Genomic DNA, 20,322 nt, shown 5'->3' on the forward strand with positions numbered 1-20,322 from the left:
CTTTTGTACAGCGTGTGGTGTAACTGGTCATTTGGGAGCCCATTGGGAGGACAGACAAAAATGCATATGGGATTTTTGTTTGCAATTGTTTGAGTTTTATAGGGATGGTTACGGGTGATTGGCACAAGGGGAGAGGAGTTCTCTGGAAAACAAAGGCCGGCTCACATTCATGGCAAAAAAATGGAGCGATTGAGGCGCGGTATGAGAGAGTTTTTATTTGTCTGTCCGGGTGAAAATTTACGATCTTTCTTTTTTTCCTCCTTTCATCTCTTGCTTCCCACCTCCCACTGCATCATTCCTCCTCCCACTTTGCTTTCCTTTCTCATCACACTATCTCACGGAGCTCCTCTTCCTCCTCCACCCCAAAAACACCACGCTGACCTGTGACAGTCAGGGATTTACATGCGCACAAACAGGCACAGGTACAAACACACCTCACATAATCCCACCCCAGATCTCTTGTTGTGTCTGCTTCAAAGCCACCATTCTTGCGGTCTCTGCAGCCTCTTATCGTTATTGCATGTCCCTTATTTTTCCACACCCTCGCTTTTATCACTTCCTCACTTCCTGTCAGCCTCCATTTTCTTTCTTGTTTGGCTTTGTTGCTCTTGTCTATGCCCTTTTCCTCCCCACATACTCGACAGCCCCCCTACTCCCTCTCCCTGCCTCAGGCCAGATATTAAGGGATCAATGAGAATCTCCCCTCCATCACCTCCGAGGTACACACCTGCACACACACACACACCCTGACACACACAAGCAGCCTCACACACACACACACACACACACAAAATATGTGGACCATGCGCCGACAAACAAGCACAGCCATGGACCTGAAGAAGCAGCGTTATCCAAGAAGGAAGTGAAACTGACTGTGTCATCTCTGACACATCATCACACACTCATGACTTTCACTTTATGGGAGAAAAGGTTACTGCTGACAAAGATATGACGCATGTATATAAACACACTTGAACACAGAGATAAGAGGCCTGGAATGTTTTTCAACCATCAGTTGGCGATGACTTAGGGACTGCCAGTCGTCAACAAAGGCCACATTGTATAGTCTGTATAGTGTATATGCGTGTGCCCTTGTGTGGGCTTGCAAACGCAGCACGTGTGTGAATCATTATCTGTATGTGTCAAAACTTTGTCAGAATGAGGTTTGTCCATATATACGCTGCTATATCTAACAGCCATCACTCACTGCTTTCTCTCCCTCTCTCTCTCTCTCACTCTCTTTCTCTCTCTCTGTCTGTCAGCGAAGCGGAGACAAATTGCTGTAACTAACACATAACAGGATCGCTGGGCCCTGTGAGTTGGCGAGTCCTTCAATGAAAGCAGAGTGACAAGGCATCAACGTTACGAGCTCGTTGAGTCTATCAGGCAGCTGAGAGACGCAACACTCCGCTGCTCAGAAAAAATACTTGATCTGTTTCCACTGTGCGATTGGCAGCTTGTGATCGAACGATGACCTGCAGAGGGGTGGGATGTGCGAGACCATCTTGGTCTTTATTTGCACTCGGAGAGCACGTCTTGTGTTCATTCCTCTGTTCGCTCTTCTTGCTCCACTCTCCACCTCCCTTTTAGTCCTCAAGAAAAAAAAAACACACCAAGATTCTGGGAAAATCCTCTGTCTCTCTGTGGAGGTCAAAGCCTCATATGAGATACAATATATTCTCCTGGTTTTTGCACCTTGACCACAAACAGTTAGGTCACACATTTTACAAGATTTCACTTTACTTCCTCAGGGGCCGCAGCAGCGTCTCACAGCTGTCCACACCAAAACCCAAGAACTATAATAACCATAAATCTAAAGTTCTACAAATTGCTCCATTTTGAGTGGAAATGATAGAGATATGAGCAGATTTGCTTTCAATAATATTTCATGATCAACAGAAACACTGACAGCCAATGACCTAATGTCTGAAGTTACAGGTCAAGTTACACCTACGACACCTACTAACAGAAGAAATATGGTGACACTACAATTATTGAGGCTCCAACAATAGACTGTAAGAATAGGCGCAGTCTTTCCATTTGAAGAGTGAAGCACAAGAGGTAGGACAGAAACAGCAGTTGGCCACCAGGGGACAACTCACTTGGTTGCAAAAATGATCAAATTTGAATGCAAGTCAAAGGGAATTTGACTTGTTAACCGTCTCAATCACTAGATCCAGGTCTTCTTAATTTGAACATGTCAATTTTGTAAATTATGTTGCCATTTAGAGGAAAATAATACTGTCCAGTAGGAGCCTTTTTTGGACATTGTTGACTTTCCAGGTGACAAAAATCAGTCGATTTTACATTATAGTCTATGGCCCCGTTTCCACCAGGGGTACAAAAATATTGGCGCTTTTCCACTACCCAGTTCCAGCACGTCGTGCCTGGCGTCGGCACGGCACAGCTCGACTCTGCGCGGTTTGGTATAGTACTTCCTGCATGACCGGAGCACAGACTCCGTCTGACATAGTCACTGAACTAGAATACGGCGGAAGGGGTTGTGACGCGGCTCATCAAATAGAACCAGGTACTATCGCCAATGGAAAAGCAGAAAAAACTGGGTAGTGGAAAAGCGCCATTTACATACAGTATATACATGACTCAGATCAGGCTGTACCACTCTAAACGTCACTTTACCACTTAGTGGACATGAAGCTTATGGCGCCAATGCAGCACATCCACACACACACACACACACACACACACACACACTCAACCTGTACATTACAAATACGAGAGAAAGCACTTACACTGTGAATACACTCCAATATGTCGCAAGATTTACAACAAAAATCTATCAACTTCTTCCTTCTTCCTTTACTTTTTGAGTAATGTTGGTCACAAACAGACAAAGAGAACATAATGTCCTTGGCAGAGTTTATAAATTGACTGTTGAGGAAATGATAAACATCATCTATTACAGCTAATCTTTAATAACATTGCGGGATCACGTGATGATTGTGCTTTGTGTGATGTAATTTAAGAAACTGACCAATCAGACAGTTTCACGGCCACAGAATCACTTGTTGATTTGCTTTCAGAGACTCAGACCTCCTCTCCTCTTCCTCCTTGTATATCTTTCTCTCGCCTGTTTGCTCTCCATTATTTTTCTTACACTCCATTTCCCCAATCTTGCCGTCGTCGGTCTCGCTGCCTTCCTGCTTCCCTGTGTCCTCTCCTACTGCACGGGGAGCCATTTTGTGTCATTTCGTGTCATTTCTGCATCATTTTCACGCCACGTGTGCCCTTTTCTCTGCTACAATCAAACCCTTTCACGCTTCCCCTCAATTCCCCCGGCCACCCCCGCGTTCTCTGTCTCTTTTTCCATCTGTCTATCTCCTTTGCTCTCTCTGTCTCGTCTTTCCTCTCCCTCCCTCTCTGTTCTGCTCACCTGCAGCACATAAAAATTCCTCTTTCCTTTCTCCAGAGAATTGCTCAGCCGCTCAGGGATTTACTGCATTCTTCGACTTTGTCTCTCTTTTCCTCTCTGTATCCGTCTCCCCTTGTTTGGCAGCACTCAACACTATTTGATTCAGTCGATCTTCTGCTTTGTCCTTTTAACACATTTATGTCCTTCTTTAAGCCCCACTGTGTTTTCCTTCTCCATCCCTCCCTGTCATTTAGAATAACACTCACTAATCCCGTATCTGTCATTTCCATGACCCCACCCTATTTTTTATTTTTTTGTTTTACTCTTTAGCAGCCACTCTACCTGCCCCACCTGGCCTCTCCCTGCTGCTGGGTTTCTGCCATGACTGTGAACATCCCGCCTCCACTTACTTAGCTCTAGGGTGCAGGGTTGGGCTGCACCTTCTCACCGCCGTTTTTTTGGGTTGGTGGGGGTGCAGGGGTGCTCCAGGGCCTGGGGCCTGGGATGAGGTTGATTTATGAGTTAATCAATTGGTTGTCCGTGTGAGTGAGCAACACCTCAGAGATGTGTGAGTTCTTTCATGTCACTGTCTGTGCTTGTTGACTTAGTCCCGTAGGAAAACACTGGGAGCTGTCATTCCCCATGTTGCTCAGCTCCTCGACATGTTTTCAAAAGTAATTAGGGAGAAAATTGGGGCTGGGCGTTCATTCATCTGATGGTTGAGTGGCTTGTACACGAGTGAATGTTCGCGTGTGCTCGTGTGGGTGTCGAGGGCTTACAGAAGTCTCACCTGACCGTGAAAAGTCCTGACGTCACACAAGTGCATTCATTTTGGCCCCTAAAAACAAACTCGGAGAAAGAAGCTTCCATGACGTTTTTTGGGAGAGACGTCTGCCCACACTTTGGAGCATCAGGAAAACAGAACACATTACATCACAGGTCAGAAGCAGCCTCACTGTGCAGTGGCAGAGAAATAAAACACATAATTTCTTTAACTCCTTGTTCTCATTTACATCATCCTCGATTTCCTTAGTCACATGTGAAAATCATAAATCATTAACTGATTATTGATTCTCCATGAAATCGGCATCTACATTTTTAATTAAAGGTTGTCATTTGATTCAATGAAATGGAAAAAATCAGGTTATTAATTTGGTTGTGTGACTTTACAGTACAGATACATTTTGTTTGTTTTTTTAAAACCTAATGCTATGTAACATCTTTATGATTACCCTACCCCTGAGTCCAGTGTGTAAGTGAAATTATTATCATTTGGCAGACAGTGAAAATAAAACAATTACACTTGTTTTATTTTTTGTCATACAACTTGATTGTTATTTTTCATTTCCCCAAAATGCAACATAACTTTATGACTTTATTAATGATAAATTATGAATTTATAAATCCTTTATACAATAGTAATGATGAGTAGTTTTGCTATGACGTTCAAAGGTCATGGAGATATATGGAAGACTACATAAATCTGTTGTAAAACACTGACACTTATATTGTAGCATCGCACCGACGTCAAGAAGAAATGTGGTGTTGAAATTATTATTTTATAAAGTTTATTTGTTGAGCCATAATCTGTCTGAGGTTTCCAGTAAAATTCTTTGAACAGATACTTCAAATCACTCCAAACTGGAATATATTCCATATTTGTCCAGCTGGCAGATCAATTAAAACTTTTAGTCTGTAAATGAGCTTAGGCTCAGGCAAGAGATGCTATTCCTAATCATAATGACTCTTGTGTAACTTCTCATGCCGTTTCATTCTCTGTGCTTTCGCTCTTTTTGTCCCCCACCCCCCCTCACTGCCTCTCCCCTCCCACTTGTCTGCCCTGTCAGTTTACATTTAAACCATGTTTGTATGTGTTTGTGGTGCGAGAGTGACAAAAAGAGCGAACAAGCCAGTTAAAAGGAGACGAGAGGAGAGGCTGAGACACAAAGCAGAGCCAGACGATGGAGGTTTGATGACATCTAATAAGTCTGATAACTGACATGAATCCTGGCAAAGGCACTGACACACAAACTCAAAACAGAGGGAGACGCAGCGGAGGAGGTAGAAGGAAACAGAGTGAAGTAAACACAGGCACTCAAACACTGTACTGTATATCTGAACACCTTTGTTCCCCGAGCCAAACTATCCTGAGGTGATTCCAGCAGCTACAGCCAGGAACTTCCCTCCGCGCATTTGTTTTGCTCATTTTAGGACAATCATATTCCTCCTCGTCCCTCGTAAAATATCAAAAAATGATTAATGGCGTCAGTGGATTGTTTGAGCAAAAAAGATTTTTTTTTCTTTTCTGTTTTTTTTCTTTTCCCTGAGGCCTTGGGTGAGAGTCAATGAGGCATTTTAGATGTTGCCGTGTCGTGGTCTACGTTACATGTTTGACATGTCACGGTTTGTTAGAGTCTAAAACGCCTGCTTTGGACCAGCTGTCCACCCACACTAGGAGGACTTAACAGTGCACACACACACACACACACACACACACACAGACACCTCCATCTTCTTCCATGACCTGAAAATGGAAGATTGGTGTGAAAGGTAAATAGAAAGCTTTTAAACTGTCGGTGGGACACACAAAGACGGGAGATTATGAATAGAACCGCAGACTCTCTCACACATGCGCTCGCAATCTCACACTTGGGAGGAGACGTGACACTGACCTTCGCTAATCTTAACCCTAACAATGTGCCTCCACCTCGCATTAACCCGAAAATATTAGGTCTGCTGATATTCTATACAACCCATTTCCCAAACAGATCCAGTCCAACAATAACTAAGCTTTTATTTCACCAAATTCGGGAATACGAGAATTCTATTATTTTCCAAAAAAATGTAAAAACATATCAGTGAGACATCCTTGATTATGACAAGCGTGGAAACTGTAGCTTATCTTGACTCAAACACACGGTTAATGTCCTGCTCACTCTTTAAACAACGTTTACTTTTACGGAGAGTAAAAATATGGTTGTTTTTTTTAGCCGTGTATCTTTATAGGAACCAGCTGATTGGGGTTTGGAAGAAACATTAAATAAATTAGATAAAGCACTCAGAGTGACTCATTTTCACTCAACATTCCCTTATCTTGCAAGGTTAACTTATTTAATAAAAAATAAAAATCTGTCCAGATCACCACCAAAATATAATCATTTCATTCTTGGGCCATAAACTACATCCAAATCTGTCCTTTACTTTTTAAAATGAATGCAACCAAAAACATAATTTCCTATACTTATGTAATAGTAGTCTCTTTAAAAAATTGTGCGGATTAACAATATATATATATATATATACATACATACATACATACATATATACACACACACACACACACATATACATACACACACACTAGAGCTGAAACAATTAATCGATTATTAATCAATTACTAAATTAATCGACAACTATTTGGATAATCAATTAATCGGTTTGAAGCTTTTTTCATGATTAAAACAAGATTTCTGATTGTTTAAGCTTCTTAAATGTGAATATTTTCTTCATTTCTTTGCTCTAGATAACAAAGAAATCATTAAAAGTTAATCATTTTGGTTTGTAGACAAAACAAGAGATTTGAGAACATCATCATTTCCAGGTTTGACAACATTTTTACAGGTTTTCTGATATTTTATGGACCAAACGATGAATCGTTTAATCGAGAAAAAAATCGACAGATTAATCGATTATGAAAATAATCGTTAGTTGCAGCTCGATTATATACACTATATTCACTAAGACCTGAATCAGAGATTTTTAAAATTACCCTCAGGATTTCCCACACAGTCTCAATATTTCATCAGGGGAAAAAGTCTTTCACACACACCTGTGCTGACACAACACACTTTATTCTCTCTCTCTCTCACACACACACACACACACACACACAGTGCATCTTCCAAAAGGCAGAACCAAATATGTTCCCATTCCACGCCTGGAAAGCACACAGAGCGTGTCTTTTTACGGTCAAGTCAACCCCCTCCCCACTACCTCCCCCACCACCACCACCATAATATGATGCTATTTCTTCATTCCGTCACGCTGTCTGAGTTTTCTTTTCTCTAATTCTCCTCTGGTCTTTCACAGTTTAAGGACATTTTGGGGCGAAAAAAAATGGATCAAAGCGCTCCGGAGAGTGATATGGTTGAGTCTGCGTGGAAAGACTGTCAAGGATGAGCAAGTAAGGAAAGAGGGAGTCCTGAAAGAACGAGTCAGACTCACATCCCATTTGTGACACTGGTTTGATGTTTGACAGAGATCTGAACTGCTCATCTCAAACCTGCAAAACCGCCATGACAGATACGGGGATTCCCACACTGTGTTTCTCTCACTGCTGGCAGTTTGAATTAAGAATGTTTTTTTTTCCTCCTTTACTGCTGCCATGAAAGCCGTCCATACAAAAAAAACTGCTCAGAGCAATAATAATCAAAGGGATCCAGAAGAAGTTGTTTTAAATAAATGGTGCTCTCATGTTGGGTTTGTTTGATACGCGGAACAAAGTTCAGACGCACTGGTCAGTTTGCCCCGCAGCTCGTTCACTGTGTGCGACAGGCGACGGCCAACGTCAGTCCCTCAGCAGAGAGCTCTGAGGGAGCAGAAATAACGAGTGACTGGAATTAGATTTTGTGCAACGTGCCTTGGCTTGATTGACACATTCTACAATCAAATCAAAGTGCTGACAGCTGGCACTGATTTCCCACAACTGTTGTGGTTTAGTGACGGAGAAGTGAACGGATGGGAAAGCAAAATACGGAAAAACAGAGACAGAGCTTGAAATTAGGGTAAAGAATGGGACTTTTTTCCCCCCCTGATGTCACATGAGATTATTATTTGGAGCACTGGTGCTATTTGTTTTCTATCAAACTGACTGTTGGCATTTTGTGACTGAGAGCGCCCGAAACTGATGCGCACCACAGAGATGCTCAGATACAGTGATTTAAAGCCGAAATAGATCGTTATGATGTTAAAAATGGTATGTGTGAGCGATAGCGATAGAGAAAAGGCCCCATGCATGTTTGTATTGATCTCGTGTAGGCTTTACTCTCTGAACCAATGGGACATGTTGTTTTGTGTGATGATATGGCACCAAGGAACGGCATTATTGTGGATCCAAAACAGTGAAGAGAATAACGTTTTTCCACACAGGGAAAAACCCGAGCCTAACCCTTTTGCAATGGTAGCGGATGGAGGGGGACCAGTCTGCCAGCAATGGTATTCTGGGCCCATAAAAGCCAGAAAGACACTACTATTTGCTGTGAATTCTTTTGTTGTTGTACTTGGAGAAGGAAAACCCTTCTGTGTGCCCGTGCACCAGAAGAAGTCTTTAACCCTAACCCTTGTCATGAATAGTTCCACGAGGGTTAAGGTCGCTTACGTTACATAAACGTCACATTAGTAAAACCTAAATGTGTTTACAGCTTTAGTAAACACACTTTTAAACTTTGTTGACACGACATTTTACAAAGCTTATGCTTATGACTTTCCATTGTACATTTTAATATTTGAATGTTTATTTTGTCCAGATTTCTGCTTCGCTGTTGCAACGTCACTGAAACTACCACGACAACATACTCAAACACATGACCTCGCTGGTGGAGGTAATAAATTCCCATGGTCCCGCTGGATGTTAATACTGCAGATCAACCACGGAATATAATCCCATGTGACGTTATATGGTGGATTAATTTTGCGAGCATGAAGGCAAACAAACAGATCGATTCTAAGTGTTCATCAGGGTCTGACAAACATCTCATCAATTGGATTTAAATACCAGATGGATGGCATTATTGTTCCACAGTGGTGGTTTGGTACGCAGCCCACAGAGAGCGCTTTTGGTAATTTGTCAGCATAAACAGTCATTTGACCCATTATCACTATAAAAACTACTGATTGGAGCACGGCTCACTTTGGCTGAAACGGGCGGCACTGATGCAGGACAGACAAAAAGCCTGCTGTTATGTCCTGACCACTGTCCAAAAAGTCTGCGAGTCTCTGCAGTGACGTCTCGACAAGGTGAGCTGCACAAATGAGGATAACAGCACACATTTTCAGAGCATGTCTCCTCTGAGGTCTTCACTGGGTTACACAAACAAAAAGCTGTTGGAAGGTGCACAAAGTGTACGACATCGACGCCGCCGTCTCTCACAGCTTTTTTGCTCTTCATTTTCTGGAAAAAAAAGGTCGTGTTTTTGTGTGTCTTGGGTTTCTGAAGCATATCTTTTCTGTCTTTATCAATAAGTAGCACACAACTGTGCACATACTCTGAGGCACTTTGACTCAAATTTGTAGTATGTATTTTTTTAGCTATATTTTTTTTATCTGATGAGGTAGTTACATAAAGAATGAATGAAGACAGGCCAACAAGTAAATTTGTTTGAAGCATTTGTCTGAGGCCCGTACACTGACACATATGATTCCAATAAGGGTCAAAGTTTAAAGTTGACTCAATCACTGCTGATCTGAAGCCAGTGATGAGGTCGCGGTCTCTTTGAATCCCGAATTTTCTGCGACCTCTCCAGGCCCCTTCAAAGTCACATCTCTGCCGAGAAGCTGAAGTTTCGGATTGTATAATTTTTTCCCTCTGCTGCGAATTTTGAAAAGAACGTCAAAGAAAGGCGGGAATCCAAGTGCAGCTGTTTGGACAGTAAATAGAGAAACATGGCGAGCGTAAGGGATGGTGAGAGGAGAATTCGGGGGTTAAACGCAAAAAAAAATATCAAGAACTCAAAAACATCTCCCATGGAACATTTATTTTCCTAACCCCGCGTGGGAACCATCTTTGCTTCTTCTGCTCTTGAGCTCTTGCTGGAGTTTCATTAAAGTATGCTTTTAAGTTAATGCATGATCTTATCACGCATCTTCACTCGGCTTAGCTCCACTCGGCCTCTCTTGCTTCATTTGTTATCACTTGTAATCTTTTTCCCTTCACTGTCTCCCACTACCTCTCAAACCCCCCTCACCCTCCCCCCACACACCTTTTCCATCTCTCTCTCTCTCTCCGTTGTTCCCCGTCTGATTTACTCAGCCTGCTTCCAGGCACTCATTATCTACTTCACGTTGTGGAGTTCCTTAAAAGGCAGAAATAGAAGAAGGGCGAGATGAGTGGGGTAATTCTTGAGGCCCGAGACACCAAGACCTCCACCATTCCTCCGTCAGTCCATCTTTTGTTTTGCTTTTCACTCCCATCCCTCCATCCAGAGTTTGTGTTACACCAGTAGCCCTCTCTCTTTCTCTGCTCGGCTCGTTCATGTTTTCTTTCCCCACCTCATCCATCATGTGCTGTCGCCGGCGGTTGCGACGCTGTCATGTAATTATCTCATATTTATGCGAATATGCTTGTCCTGTATTAGTCCTGCAGTTGGCTTTTATGCACACTCAGGGTTCCTTTGACTCCGTGCTCCTGGATTAAAGAGTTTCATGTCATAATTCAAGCCAGAGGGAGACGTTTGATTGGCCCACAGGCCCCAACAGCACAGCGCCATCGCTTTAAATCTACACTGTTGTCAGTGACAGCTGTCATTTTCAGACAGCAGGGGGCCCTGTGGGGGAAAACTATGATGAATATGCTAATCGCTCTTAGGCACCTCCTCGCCATACAAAAGCTTCATGAACAATTTGGGGGATTTTTATTGTTGTTTTTTTTTTAGTATTTTTCAGGCACATAGTTTCAATTTGAAGCGGCACAGTGGGAGTCTAACCTCTAACCACTGCATGACTGATGACATGCTCTGCCCATTGAGCTTCAGAGCAGAAGCGTGCGGAGAAACATTAGGGAGGGTTATCGTGAATTAACCCCAAAGCCCCGGAGCCCCAAATGCCCTACGAAAGCATCACTGGACTCCATTCTCACATCTTCTTTTAATTCTTACTACAGTCTAATTTAGTTATATTAATCTCACGTACATCTCTCTTGGCAGGATGTCTGACTCCTGGCTCCAAACAAACAACCTGGAAAGATAAGCTTCATCTGCAGTGATGAATATTACATGAAGTTGAAAAGTTTAACTGATTTTTGTTTTTGTTTGTGCCCTGAAGTGAAAAGTGGAGAAACTGGAGGAACATTGTTACTTAACTGTTTCGCAACACTGTCAAAACACACCTGTGTGTTTGCACAAATCTTTACATTCTGGTAACTATCACAATATTATCTCCCAGATTTACTGATGCAGTGAGGAGACACATGTATGATAAAGATATATATGTACATATCTCGTACATATATCTTTGTCATACATGTGTCTCCTCACTGTATCAGTAAATCTGGGAGATAATATTGTGCCGAAGCACTTTCTTGCTGCTGTAGTGAAATGTGTATATTGTGTAAATATCTTTTCTTTTTTTTTATATAGTTTCATATTCTTGTTCTATCTTATTGTATTTATAATTTAGTTCCTTTTTTGTATTCATATTTTATTTAAAAACATTTTTTATTGCTTATTCTATTCATGTTTGTCACTTGTCACCGTGTTGCTGCTCTGTGAACAAGTGAATTTCCACCACTGTGATCAATAAAGTCAAATCTAACCTACTTTTGCATCTATAAGTCATGTAGTATATGTTCTAAACATACCCAGGAAAAAAAACATAGAATGAGCAAATGTAAAAGCAACAAACTAATTAACAAGGAATGAGGTTAATTCTATCAAGTATCTTACTTTTACACATTTTGCACTGTGGTTGCTGGTTTTTAATGCTTTGTTTTTACAGTGTTTAAGGTTTCTCTGTCATCTACATTTTAATGTATTCTTGACTCTTTGTTATGTGTTTTAAGGCAGCACAATTACCTTTGTTTTAGGGCAGGTACATTATTTATCCTTCTTACTCAATAAAATATGTCCTTTGTCTCTGCGTGCTGTGTTTTGTCGTAGCACTTTCGCCCCAGAAAAATGTCCCTGGGTCGACAAGAAAAGAATATTTGATTCTACAGCCTTTGAATTTGATCCATCCATAAGTTGTACCACTTATCTTTTGTGGGTCATCTATGGGGACTTTGGACCTTCTTGTCTTTGGAGTGTGAGAAAAAGTCAGAGTAACCACAGAGGCACGAGGAGAATGTGACAACTGCACATCGCAAAACACTTTCTGAACTAGGATTCAAATCCAGAACCACATTCTTCTTTTCAAGCCCATATAGCAACTTTAATGTATTATGAGTGAACTTAAATATGTGTTCAGGTGTATTTGTCATTTGCACGCACGTGCACTGCACGACAACATTTGGGAATCTGGCACAGTTCTCTTAGTCATTCCCAGAAACTGCGTTGGGACACACAGATGGAGCACAGGAGATTTATCGGATAACCAAATAAGTTTTTCCAGCCTTTTACTTTGTTTTTTGTTTTGTTTATTTATTTATTTTCTCTTTTTTATTACACCAGAAAGGTCCCATTGAGATACAAGATCTCCTTCTTCCAGGAAGTCCTGGTCAAGATAGCAGCACAAAGAGATATGGAGACAAAATAAATTTTTAGATATAAAACTCAAAACAGAATATGAAACCTCAAAGGACGTAGTTAAAGGAGTAAAAGTAAAAAAAACTGGTATAACAAAGTTAAGTGTAGAAGTATAAAGGCCATTTCAAAAAGATCCTTTATCCAGTAAAACAACAACACGTTTGTTTCATGACAGTCCATAAAAAAGCCTTTGAAGGTGTTTAGAGGAGGCAGTGTCTCCAGTGGAATTACATATATACTAAATTCTATGCATTTGTTATTACTTTATCAATTATATCAGGTTTACCGATTCAAAATATTAAGCGTTACATAAATGCCACTAAAGAGTAGTCAGAAATGTTGTATCATGCACTAATTTCCTGTCTTTATTGTGAATTAGGTCACAATGGTTTTTTTTTTATTTTTTTTTTACCATTTTTAACATTTTTATGTGTTTGATCATTTGATATAACTATAACACAATAATGGATTCAGCTACATGAAATGGCAACATACAGATAACGACCGTACAGATTCATAATCTCTCCATCGCTTCATTGGAACACGGTCAGAAAATATGGGAAACATCCGCAGTTTTAAAAGAATACAATTTTCAGGAACGAAACACAGCTTGTACAGGTTAAAGTACAGGTTTCAAGTATTTAGTGTGACCTACACGTACACTGGCTCTCTTAAAACTGTGGAATCCTAATTAACGTTTCTGTCCTACTATTTCAGGTCTATTATGCTATTTAGTTTATTCAAGACATGCTTGGGGATTACGTACGAGTTAAACCCAATGATCAACTTTCAGTCACATCATTCCACTCCAAATGCCAACCATCACAAAATTTGACATGTGCATAGCACTGTGTATACTGAAAATAAGGCTTAATTTGTATACTTAGGCTGACAATCAGTCAGTCAAACAAACAAATGAACAAACACACTTAAATCTCTTCGTTTAGCAAAAACTATTTAAAGAGAACCCTTTGAGTCATGTGCGTTTGCGTCGTGCACCACGCCTCTCACTGTCTGTATTGGGTTGTGAAATAAACCCATGCTGGAGGTGCTTTACTGTTACGAGACAACATAAGGAAGACGCATGAGTGTCGGGAGTGAAGCAACCGATGAGATATTGGGAAGAAATGAAGAATAATGGGGGAACCACTTTCCAACTTGGACAAGGCAAAGAGTTGTAAGGTTTTATGACAACAACGCCTCCAAGTTACTGGAGGGAGCGAAAAGGCTGGAACCAAGATGTGTCAAAAAGATGTATTCATGCTTTGTTTCAGGGGGTTTGAGAAAAGCCCTGGATTACATTAAGGAGAAAGCTCCTGCTCCAAATCCTGCTGGGGGGTAAAGAACCCCACTGGAAACTGTTTTGTTTCAGCCTACAATACTGTTTCCTAAATGATTGGCCAAGAGGTTCAATAGACTTCTCCTGTTAAGACAAAAAAAAAAAAAAGAGAAAAGAATGGAGAACCACACTGTTTTTATGGGCCTCTGTTGCCCTCCTGTGGCGAGCAGTCAGCACTGCGGTTATCTTTTCATGACTAATCAGGAGTTGTGTGTTTGACCACCTGTGTGTAGTTTTGAGCTGCGAAGAGTGATGTCTTATGGGCTTCTGCTAATGGAATCATGGGATTAGATATGTTTTATGTTACAGGTACCGTGAGACTTGCCCGCTCCGCTGCCAGCCCTCCGACCGTGCTCATGTTAATGAAAATTAAGACCACATTGAGTTTGTGCGAGTGTGTGTGTGTGTGAGTTCACTGATTGCTGTCTGGACCTTATTTAAGTAGAAACAGATTGAAGAATGATAATTAGGTCTAATAAGATGGAATTTTCCTATAACTATGTCAAACAGCAGCGGCATCACACGGATCCTTTTTAAAGGATCTGTTGGTCAAATGGAAACAAACACTCTTGAACACACAAGGTAACGTGAGGTCTGTGATAAAACGTCCACCTCTAAACTTTCTAAAAAAGTTTAATTTTGCAGAATTTCATGTGTGCTGAATCTAAAGCAAACAACAATTTAACAAGGTTTTCAGCATGATCAATTGCTTCCTATAGTTGAGAGTTAGATTAGAGAATAAATAACACTTAAATGCAGCTGGCATGAAGCTAGCCTAGCTTAATATTAATTCATTTTCAACCACTATCTTCCACATGAGGGTCGCAGGGGGCTGAAATTCAGGGTCACACCATGGACAGGTCACCAGTCCATCACAGGACAAACACAGACAACACATACAAACAACCATTCACTCTCACATTCACATTTTAATTTAATTTAATAATTTCCAATTTGGCATGTTTGTGGAGTGTGGAAAGAAGCCGGAGCTGCCACGTACACGGGAAGGCCGTCAGTAAATACAGAGCTCACAATAGTTAAATACAGAGTTCAATACTGGTTAAATGCAGAGCTCACAAATAGTTAAATACAGAGTTCAATACTGGTTAAATACAGAGGTCAAATTCTCTATCACTAATTGGCGTCAGAAAGGATATAAACACTCTTTTTACAACTCTCCTCACTCTTTCATCCCTCCTTTTTTGTTGCTTTATGTGTCGGGTTTAGGTTCTTTTAGATTGTAAGCTTTCGCTTCACAACACAAAATGCAACGCGTGGCTGGTTTGTCCATGCAAGCTGCTGTAGAAACATTGCAAAATACTGGCCTAAACTACATATAAATTTAATTTTAAAGCGATTATGCACCGAATCAAATATACTTATGGGTCGTATATTTAATTTCTGCCAATAAAACCTCCTAAATGTTACACACTGGACCTTTAAATGTGGAAACGATGACAGCTCTGTCCAATAAATTTAACTAAATCCATAAGTAGGCTGTGGGATATTGCCCCTGGACAAAAGATACCCTGGCGCAAAACCACAGTTAGTCGTTTTTACAGCTTGGTGCTGGTGAATAAGGTATAATGTGCTAATTAGTGTGATGTGGATTTTATTACCTTCCAAGTTTTGTTTAGCTGAGGGCCAGCACATATAACTAATAACGAGGAAACGGCCTCTGTCCAAAAGCTCACAGAATGAGCATGCGAATACCTCTGACGTTCACTAATAAACAGATTATATGATGTTTGTTTAATCAGTTTGAAAGCTGAGGAGTAGTTTGTTTTGTTTGTTTGTGTTGTAGCAACTTATGTGTTGGAACTCATTTTTGGCAAAGAAAAAAAGTTGGACTGCTGCTCAAGTCATGAAATTGACATTTTTGCACTTTAAAAACATTAAATAATGTGTTACTGAGGTTTAGGGCGAGCAGGGATCTCCAAGTGAACGTGAACAAGCATGTTCAGCTCGACCATATTCAAACTTAACCCTATCTTTTGCTTTATGTTGCTCAGTGGGAGTCAGAGAAAATCCCCCAGTTTGTTTGAGCGTCTTATTTCACAAAAGTGGCAGCTCTCCTGACTGATTTTGGACCAGACTCAACCATTTTACATTTGACAAACTTTGACCTCCACCATGAGAGAAAAGCTATCAACACATAGGTTTCAGAACCGTGGTACATCACAATCAAACTCAATCCCTCATCCTCCCCAGAGGGCCAATGTTGACGCCTGTCAGTCTGGAAATGCTTCCAAAGTCGTTCCAGAAGCTCCAGGGCTCCACTGACTCACAGCCAACTACACGCCGTACAAGTAGAGAAACTGTGGGACGGTAGTGAATCTTCCAAGGAGTGGTCATCCTGCCAAAACCTCTCCAAGTGCATAAAAGAACAACATTAAAGCAAATGCAGAAAATCAAAAGAAAACTTCATTTCAACACCGTTTTTGACTCCCGTCCTTGGCTTTGGACAACATTCATGAGTCCACCACTGAAAGGGAGCTTGAAAATCAGCAATGGCCCACTGCCAACACAGAGATCTCTGCTCACTCAGATGAAATATGAATGCTTGTATGAATTTTGCCAAAACACACTCAGGTAATCCTGAGTGAAATCCCTTGGCACACGCACACACACATCTGCCTTCATAACTTCATGCTGTTAATGGCAGAAATTGTACATGGAAGAGATTTATATTCATACGCAGCAATACCTTTCATTCTCCCTGAACTAAAGTACAGTTTGATTCTCCCGTGTGTGAGTATGTGTGTGTGAGGTGAATCCACCTGTGCAGCTGCAAGTCATTACCTCAAAAATGGCTTGTTCCATGTTAAATGTTTGCTTACCCCCGTGCCTCACATGTTGCCACCTGCACTCCAACGTCCAACTCTCGTCCATGTCCAGTTCAAACCCTGAACGGGCCAGTATTCAGACTCCATGACCTGGTTCTGCAGCTCCAGCTTTTCGACATTGAAACGTGCAAGTTATGGGAGCGTATATGGGGCCCTTTGCACAGCAGCCATTTTGACAGGTCTAAGTATTGAGTGACATCTAGTGGTGAAGATTCACACTGCAACCAACCCTCCACCAGGTGTGCAGAGAAAACCTATGGTGTGCAACAGGTAGTTTAGAAAAAAGACAAAAAAAAAACAAAAAAGGCCATCCGGTAAAATCCTATACACTGGACCTTTAACATTTCCTCCTGACTCCCTCTTTTTCCTCTTTTCTTTAGCAACAACAAATGTGCATAAAATCAGGCTTTAATTAAAAGTCAAGGGTGTCTGCCTTTTTCAGAGCAAATATTTTGGCTTCTCACAGCAGGAAAATGTCATCGTTGTTTTGCACTCATCATTATTTGTAAGCCCATGTAACTGTTAAACCACTAAACCAAACAAGTTTGGCAGTAATATATCAACCAAAGAGCGTCAGCGCAAGTAATTCAATATGATATATTGTCAGTGTAGTGTGTTTGTGGTAAATACACCACATGATTTAAACATGATAAACTCACAGGTGTCATTGTTCAGATTAACATCAGGTGCATCCCATTTCGCTTCTGTCCCCCATTTTTCCTTTCACCCCAACCGTTCGAGGCACAATGGCACTATTCAAATAAAATTTTATTGAATTTAGTTGATTTTGTCCTGAGGCCATGGTCAAGTGAATGATGACATCACTGTTAAAATGGAATGAATGACAGCTCAGATTATTTTTTAAATGTTATAATTACTCACTCTTTTCACACATTATCCTCCACATTACGGTCACACATGGGGGGGAAGGCGGGAACATCGTGGACAGGATGCCTGTCCATACTCTCACATTCACACATTTGGATGATTTAGAGTGTCCTTTCCCAATCTGCATGGTTTTTTTTTGGACTGTGGGAGGAAGCTGGATTACCTGGAGAGAACATGCAAACTATACACAGAACCGGGATTCGAACTGTGATCATGTAGCTGTGAGGCAACAATGCTGTCCCCTGCTCTGCTGTGTGACCAATGACAAATTATTTTTTTGGCAAAGATATTTTGAATTTAGTGTCACAGTAGACACTATTATTAGCCGTGCCATGACACGTCTAATAATTTTAATCAGGCTTCTCCACACATCAATTTCTGAAACTTTTAGTTCAGTTTAATAAAAATGTACGTATATGTAATGTTTTGATACATGAGTCATATTTTTACTCTGCCGTTTCATTGTCTTGTGTGGAATTTCAGATTTACAGGAACATTTCTGGCCATTTAACATCTTTAGACCGACATGTTGACCCGTCATCTTGGACGCACATGATAAAAAGAAAAAACCTGTTGTGCCCTTGATCTTTTAAAACTGTCTTTTCAGCCATAACTCAGAGGAAAATATTTATGGAAAGCAGATTCTGTTTTGCACGTTCTCGTGGTCTGTATGGAAAACATCTTGTGAGCATCCTGACAGATGACTAAACAGTTTTTTTTAGCTCCATGTTCTGATTCAGATAAGAGACAAACTATACCACTATAACTTGGTGATTGCATTAGATCTTGGTGGAGCTGCCATTTACACTTATATTAGTTCTACAAAACAATTTGATTGAAAGTTGATTCAGATTTTGCTAATTTACTGTTGGACTAAAATATGTAAACAGAATCACTGCACTGATTTTTGAGCAAGTCATTTTGTGTTTTCTCCAAAGAAGAGTCTCTGAACTTTTCTTCACTGTGACAAACTAAAACCTGAATCAACACATTTTTTTTCAAACATGATAATAAACAGAAGAAACATGCAAAAAAGAAGGAAAAACAAACAGAGAGAATTGGAATAAATCCTCGAAATTTCCAACAAATGTGGTCTGAAAGCAGGCAGAAGTAGGTTTTTATGTTTATATAATAATCTATTTTGTTTGCATATTAAAGAAAATTAAAGAAAATAATACATGCACCCATGCAGGAACAAACAATGAATGGTCTGACATTCATGTTACTCCTACACCAAAACTAAAAACTGTACAAATGGGAGTCGGAATCATTATATTTCCATCCTGTATTTGTTTAGTATTTCTAAATAGTCTTTTTGTGAGACAATGATATTCAGCATTTGTTCTTACTAGGTTTCTTTAAATTTGCATATACAGTATATATAAACATATCTGCTTTTCGTCGACTGAAACAAATAAAACATTGAAAATGTAATTTTAATTTAAATGTAATATCTTATCCTCTGGATATATTCATTCAAATTATTGTACTCGCTCTTACTTGCTCATGGATATTAACTTTGTATGACTAAGCACTTTGTAAACGTGTGTTTACAGAGGTGCATTCATTTATTTATTTGTATTCATTTATCCTTTATTTAGCCAGGAAGGTCCCATTGAGATACAAGAGCTCTTCTTCCATGGAGTCTCGGTCAAGATCGCAGTACAAATAGTAACAGTGACAAAACAATTTCAGATATAAAACTCACAGCAGAATATAAAAGCTAAAAGGAAGTAGTTATATGAGAGTAAAAATTACACGTTTGTTTCATGATGGGCCATGAAACGCCTTTGAATGTGCCGCGTCTGTAGTGAAATGATGTTTTGCTGCTCATTCCATGTCCATGGTGCTTAGAAGGAGAAAGCAGTTTTACAGAATTCTTTCTAGAGTGCATTCTAGGAACATTTAGGAAAAGTGGAGCTGTGGACCTGGTGCTGTAGTTGCTGATGTGATAAAATAAGAGGCTAGAAATATAAATATACCTAACATGGCCTTGATAGTAAAAAAGCAACAACAACAGCAATAATAATAATGATGTTATAAACTACCATTGTATTGCAATGGAACCATAATACTTACTTGTGTTAAACTGGACATTTGATCTTTAACAGATACTGTACTGTACTGTCCTCTCTGGTCATAGAACCCCTCGTCAGTACTGCTGTTATTCCAGCAGGCGGCGCTGTCCACCAAGAGTCCAGTCTTCTACATGTGGAAAATATGTCAGGATAAAAAAAATAAAAACAATTACAGTTAATGTTGAAACACTGAAAAATAACCACTTGTGGATAATTAAATATACAAATGTTAGGTAATCCCGTGAACAAAAGAACATCTAATGTGACAAGTAATTATTGTTAATTATTGTTGTTGTTTTTTTAATTCCTGGCTCATTTGTTCCTCAAAAGACCTGAGAGGAAA

Source organism: Solea solea, chromosome 14 (assembly GCF_958295425.1).
Source record: "Solea solea chromosome 14, fSolSol10.1, whole genome shotgun sequence".
Lineage (NCBI taxonomy): Eukaryota > Metazoa > Chordata > Actinopteri > Pleuronectiformes > Soleidae > Solea > Solea solea.